Genomic DNA, 7,274 nt, shown 5'->3' on the forward strand with positions numbered 1-7,274 from the left:
AACCATTGATTATCTTATTACATTGACATCTGTCAAATGCCAGGATAGATTAGGTTGGAAGTGAAAAGTCAATTTTTGAACTTAATGTGTTGGAATGGGGAAAATTGCCAAGCAGGAAGATTTGAGAGGCTTTGACAAGGGTCAAATTGCAATGGGTAGTTAGGTCAGAGCTTCAGACAGAGCAGGACACAACCCAATATGTGCCGTTCTACTTTACCTGTTTATTGCAGTCGACTAGGTCAGAACATCTCCAAATTGGTGGGTCTTGTTGGGTGTTCACAATATGCTTTGGCTAGTACCTACCAAGCGTGGTCCAAGGAAGGACAACAGATGAAATTATTAATGCACATGGGGAATGATAGTTAGCTCATCTGGTCTGATCTCACAGGAGAGCTACTGTATCATAAATGGCTGAATAAATTAATGCTGGCTATGATGGAAAGGGGTCAGAACAAAACGTGCATTTCAGTTTGCTGTATAGCTATAGACTAACCCCTGTCTACCACCAAGTGCCTACAATGGACACGTGACCACAGAACTGGACTATGGAGCAATGGAAGAAGATGGCCTGGTCTAACAAATCAAGTCTTTTACATAATGTGAATAGCCGGGTACATGTATACTGCTTGCCTGGGGAAAAATGGTGCCTAGAAGGGAAGAAAGCAAATTGGTAGAGGCTATGTGATGCTACTGTCAATGTTTTGGTGGAACACCTTCGGTCCTGCCATTCATGTGGATGTTACTTTGAGAAAATACTGAGCCCATTCATGGCAACAGTATATCTTAATGGAAGAGGCCTCCTTCTGCAATAACCATCACACTGAAATAACCATTCAGTAATGTTTTATTCAAAGCACAAGAGACTGCTAAATATTTTATGTGTATTATAAGGAATAATGTACCTCACTATAAATTATAAAGAATTTTTGAACCAAATTGCAGTTCCATGACCTGTATAACTATGCTCTAAGGTCTTATACTGTAATATGTTCATAAAAAAATCCTTGGTGGAATCTCGTTTTCTTGTCCTTTACAGTCTATAGTCTATATTAGATCATGTAGAGTTGAGCAAGTGCTTAATAACTATTAACTAGGTCAATTATAGTTGCTTCCCTTTTGTCAGAGGGTGTGGGGAAAAAATATGGGTGTGAAGAATTGTGAAAAGGAGTTGTCAACACTCATTAATTTTACCTTCAATTACTGTGTCTCCTTTAATCTCAGTAATATAGTTTCAGGGTTGTCGGGATATGTAGGCAATAACTATATACAAGAATAACAGCTAGGATTGCACCATATTTTATTACAGTTGTATCAGTTGTGACACAGTGAGAGGTTTGGTCTGGAAAAACAGGTATTTTCCTCCCAGCATGTGCTGCTGGGCTGATTTACAGCCAGATGAAGTCAAATACCAGACCAGATTTTAAATGATTTTAAACTTACAGAGTTCCCTCATCACCTTGGACATAAAAGGGGTCCCTTGGTCGGTCAGAACCTCTTTAGGTAGTCCTACTCGCGAAAACATCTCCATTAACTCCTTAGCTATGAGTTTGGCCAAGGTATGTCGCAGTGGCACCACCTCTGGGTACCGAGTGCCGTAGTCTAGAATTACTAAGATGTGTTGATGCCCTCTGGCTGACATCGGTACTGGGCCTATGAGGTCCATAGCTATTCGGTCAAACGGTACTTCGATAATCGGGAGAGGTACTAGGGGACTACGGAAATGTGGCTGGGGGCTAGTTATATGGCAGGTCGTGCAAGACTTACAAAACTCTTCCACTTCTTTGAATATGCTGGGCCAGTAAAACCGCTGTAGAATACGATCCTGAGTTTTCTGCAGCCCCAGGTGACCCCCGAGAACGTGTTGGTGGGCTAGATCTAACACAATCTTGCGATAAGCCTTGGGGACTACCAACTGTTCAATAGGCTCACCCCGTAGTTGGTTTACCCGATACAGCATATCTTGATGAACCACAAAACGGGTAAACATTGACTCTGCCCCAGGATGTTGTGGATCACCATCAACTATTAACACATTTTCCCAGGCACGGGATAGGGTTGGGTCCCGACGCTGGGCGGTACCAAAATTATCCCCGGAGACATTGAGGTCTGCCAATTCAGGACCCACCAGGTCCTCCATGTCTCCCACCATCACACTTAGCAGGGTTGTCTCCCCCTCTTCCACCGAAGTGGCGATCACCCCTACCGCTGGCCCTTCGGTCTCAGGTTCCCAGGGTTTTGGTCTCCCCCTGAGCCGGGCCACCCTTCGAAGTTACCCCTGTCTCATGAGTATCAGTCACTATCATAGCAGGCCACAGTGCCAGGAAGCCCGAGCAGTCTCTATCTATTATATGTTCATAATGTATATTTGTGCCGACAGCCACCTCGTGGGTTCATCTACCGGCCACCGTGGTTAGAGACACCAGCGCGGTGGGGTAGTCTTTTAAGTCTTCGTGGATGCACATCACCCCGACTTTCCGGCCAGTATACTCAGTGGACCGCACCAGGGTAGCCCTTACTAGGGTCACCAGACTCCCTGAGTCCAGCAGAGCCTCTGCCAGAGTGTCTCCCACTTCCACCTGGCACAAGTGATCTAGAGACTATGGAGTACCTGTTGCACACAGCCTCCTGGCATATAGCGCCTGACAGAAGCCATAGTTAGTGTCCATGGGCTCAACCCGATGGGGACAGTCAGCCCTCACATGGCCACTTTCCTGACACCGCCAGCAGACTATCGGAGCCAATTCCGCCAAGGGTACATTCTGGGCGAGTTTAATCGGCTGAAATCTCCGGGTCTGGGTGGATATTTCAAGGGTTTGCCGACCCCCCTCCCGACAGAACCCTCCTTTAGATTTAAATTAGATTTAGATGGTAGCTTCATAGCATTCCACAAGGTCCACCATCTCAAGGGCATTGCCAGGGCATTGTTTTTTTGACACATAATCCTGACTATTATCCGATTCAGTCACGCTCACCTGGGGTTCCGGACACATACACGGAGCTATCCAGTGACCCCACCCCCCGCTTTCAGGAGGAACCTCTGGAGTTGTTAAGCGTTGGAGTGAGTGGAGGGTTCATTAATCAGAGACAAGCAGACTATATTTATGTTCCTTTTCCTATCACTCCGATATTTCACTCACTCCCGAAAATACATAAGCCAGTGTTTCCTCCTTTGATGCGACCAATTGTTGCAGGCATAGGCTCATACTCTGAAAAAATGTCAGAATGGGTAGATAGTCTGTTACAACCATTAGTGCAAACTTTGCCTGGTTTCTTGCTGGACACTAGGTCAGTGTTACAATCCTTTTATGACTTCAAATGGAACCCGGATTTTGTTTGGATAGCAGCCGATGTCACATCACTTTATACAGTCATCCCGCATGATCAGGCTATTGCTGCAACCAAATGGTTTTTAAATGTGTACTCTTATTATAATCTGGAATTCATTGCTTATATTTGTGATGTGATTCAGTTCTTGCTCAAACATAATGTGTTTATGTTCGACCAGAAGCTATACTTACAATGTACTGGAGTTTCGATGGGCGCAAAAATTTCGCCCTCACTGGCGAACATATACATGTCTTGGTGGGAGTCTCGTTTTTTGTTTTCCTGTGATAACCCGTGGTCTTCCTCCCTGCAGTGGTATGGCCGTTACATAGATGACCTGTTGTTCATCTGGTCGTCGGATGTGACAGCCATACCACTGTTTGAGAGATATCTCAATGATAATCAAATGAATCTGAGCTTTACGGTTGATTTTCATGTGCACATTTTTTCATTTTTGGATCTTACTTTCCATGGTGATGTGGAAAAATCTGAGATAACCACTTGTACTTATAGAAAAGAGACAGCTGGCAATACCACTTTATTAGCCCTGTCCTGTCATCCTAAACACGTGGTTAAAAACATCCCTAGGGGTGAATTTATCAGATTAAGGAGGAACTGCTCAGACTGGATTTTAAATGCCGATATGGGTCTTGGCAGCACCTGGCTGTCCTTAAATAGGCAGCTGGGCTCAAAAGCCATGTCTCTGTGTTGGGATCTGGGAGCCTTGTGTCTGGATGAAGGCTTGCTACCTGTTTGGCGTGAAAACAGGTTGGTGCTGCTATCAGCAAGGACTCTTTGAGGCAAAATTGCTGCATGGTGTGAATTACCACCAACACCGCAAGATGACTTTTTGTTTGAATATGACTGCTTGTTTTGTCACTTGCATAAAGTGTGAATAAAACACTGAACTGTTTGATCCAAAGAACTTGTTGTTGCCTTTATACTGCGTCCGCTAATCCTGTCTACCAGAGCGAGTCCCCACACAGTATATATTGTGAATACCTGAAACACACTGGAAAAGTCTTGTTTGCTCTGGACAGTCCACTTTTCTCCTTGTGATTGGAGAAGCCACTGTAAAGGCACCCAATAGAGATGAGAAAAGTGATTTGGCATGAATTTCGGATTCGCTATGAATTTCCCAAAAGTTTCCTATTTCAATGAATCCGAAATGTATGGGATTCATCCCCTACAATGAATCAAAATGGTGGTCACCATTTTATAGAAGACAGAGAAGAAGTATCACATGTCCCTAGGTGGTGGCCTAGTGGGCTTCCTCATAATACCTTACATGTATCCCTCCCTCTAGCACAGCCAGCCATGAGAGTGTGAGGAGTCACTAATGTTAGGTACATTATACTGCTGCATTAAAATCCCAGTGAAATTAACCACCTCAGCTCCCCTAGCTTAAACACCCTTAATGACCAGACCACTTTTTACAATTCTGCACTACACTACTTCCACAGTTTATTGCTCGGTCATACAACTTACCACCCAAATGAATTTTACCTTCTTTTCTTCTCACTAATAGAGCTTTCATTTGGTAGTATTTCATTGCTGCTGACATTTTTACTTTTTTTATTAATCGAAATTAACCAAAATTTTTGCAAAAAAATGAAATTTTTCACTTTCAGTTGTAATTTTTTTTTAAAAAAAACGACATCTATATATAAATTTTTCTCTAAATTTATTGTTCTACATGTCTTTGATAAAAAAAATTGTTTGGGTAAAAAAAAATTGTTTGGGTAAAAGTTATAGCGTTTACAAACTATGGTACAAAAATGTGAATTTCTGCTTTTTGAAGCAGCTCTGACTTTCTGAGCACCTGTCATGTTCCCTGAGGTTCTACAATGCCCAGACAGTAGAAAACCCCCACAAATGACCCCATTTCGGAAAGTAGACACTCTAAGGTATTCGCTGATGGGCATGGCGAGTTCCTCGAATTTTTTTTTTTGTCACAAGTTAGCGGAAAATCCTGATTTTTTTTCTTACAAAGTTTCATATTCCACTAACTTGTGACAAAAAATAAAAACTTCCATGAACTCACTATGCCCATCACAAAATACCTTGGGGTGTCTTCTTTCCAAAATGGGGTCACTTGTGGGGTAGTTATACTGCCCTGGCATTTTAGGGGCCCTAATGCGTGAGAAGTAGTTTGAAATCAAAATGTGTAAAAAATGCCCTGTGAAATCCTAAAGGTGCTCTTTGGAATGTGGGCCCCTTTGCCCATCTAGGCTGCAAAAAAGTGTCACACATGTGGTATTGCCGTACTCAGGAGAAGTTGGGCAATGTGTTTTGGGGTGTCATTTTACATATACCCATGCTGGGTGAGATAAATATCTCGGTCAAATGCCAACTTTGTATAAAAAAATGGGAAATGTTGTCTTTGGCCGAGATATTTCTCTCACCCAGCATAGGTATATGTAAAAATACACCCCAAAACACATTGCCCATCTTCCCCTGAGTACGGCGATACCACATGTGTGACACTTTTTTGCAGCCTAGGTGGGCAAAGGGGCCCACATTCCAAAGAGCACCTTTAGGATTTCACAGGGCATTTTTTACACATTTTGATTTCAAACTACTTCTCACGCATTAGGGCCCCTAAAATGCCAGGGCAGTATAACTACCCCACAAGTGACCCCATTTTGGAAAGAAGACACCCCAAGGTATTTCGTGATGGGCATAGTGAGTTCATGGAAGTTTTTATTTTTTGTCACAAGTTAGTGGAATATGAGACTTTGTAAGAAAAAAAATCTAAAATAAAAATCATCATGTTCCGCTAACTTGTGACAAAAAAAAAAAATTCTAGGAACTCGCCATGCCCCTCACGGAATACCTTGGGGTGTCTTCTTTCCAAAATGGGGTCACTTGTGGGGTAGTTATACTGCCCTGGCATTTTAGGGGCCCTAATGCGTGAGAAGTAGTTTGAAATCAAAATGTGTAAAAAATGCCCTGAGAAATCCTAAAGATGCTCTTTGGAATGTGGGCCCCTTTGCCCACCTAGGCTGCAAAAAAGTGTCACACATGTGGTATCGCCGTACTCAGGAGAAGTTGGGCAATGTGTTTTGGGGTGTCTATTTACATATAACCCATGCTGGGTGAGAGAAATATCTCTCTAAAAGACAACTTTTCCCATTTTTTTATACAAAGTTGGCATTTGACCGAGATATTTATCTCACCCAGCATGGGTATATGTAAAATGACCCCCCAAAACACATTGCCCAACTTCTCCTGAGTACGGCGATACCACATGTGTGACACTTTTTTGCAGCCTAGATGCGCAAAGGGGCCCAAATTCCTTTTAGGAGGGCATTTTTAGACATTTGGATCCCAGACTTCTTCTTACGCTTTAAGGCCCCTAAAATGCCAGGGCAGTATAAATACCACACATGTGACCCAATTTTGGAAAGAACGCACCCCAAGGTATTCAATGAGGGGCATGGCGAGTTCCTAGAATTTTTTGTTTTTTGTCACAAGTTAGCGGAAAATGATGATTTTTTTTCTTACAAAGTTTCATATTCCACTAACTTGTGACAAAAAATAAAAACTTCCATGAACTCACTATGCCCATCACGAAATACCTTGGGGTGTCTTCTTTCCAAAATGGGGTCACTTGTGGGGTAGTTATACTGCCCTGGCATTTTAGGGGCCCTAATGCGTGAGAAGTAGTTTGAAATCAAAATGTGTAAAAAATGCCCTGTGAAATCCTAAAGGTGCTCTTTGGAATGTGGGCCCCTTTGCCCACCTAGGCTGCAAAAAAGTGTCACACATGTGGTATCGCCGTACTCAGGAGAAGTTGGGCAATGTGTTTTGGGGTGTCATTTTACATATACCCATGCTGGGTGAGATAAATATCTCGGTCAAATGCCAACTTTGTATAAAAAAATGGGAAATGTTGTCTTTGGCCGAGATATTTCTCTCACCCAGCATAGGTATGTAAAAATACACCC

The sequence above is a fragment of the Bufo bufo genome, chromosome 1 (genome assembly GCF_905171765.1).
Source record: "Bufo bufo chromosome 1, aBufBuf1.1, whole genome shotgun sequence".
Classification (NCBI taxonomy): Eukaryota; Metazoa; Chordata; class Amphibia; order Anura; family Bufonidae; genus Bufo; species Bufo bufo.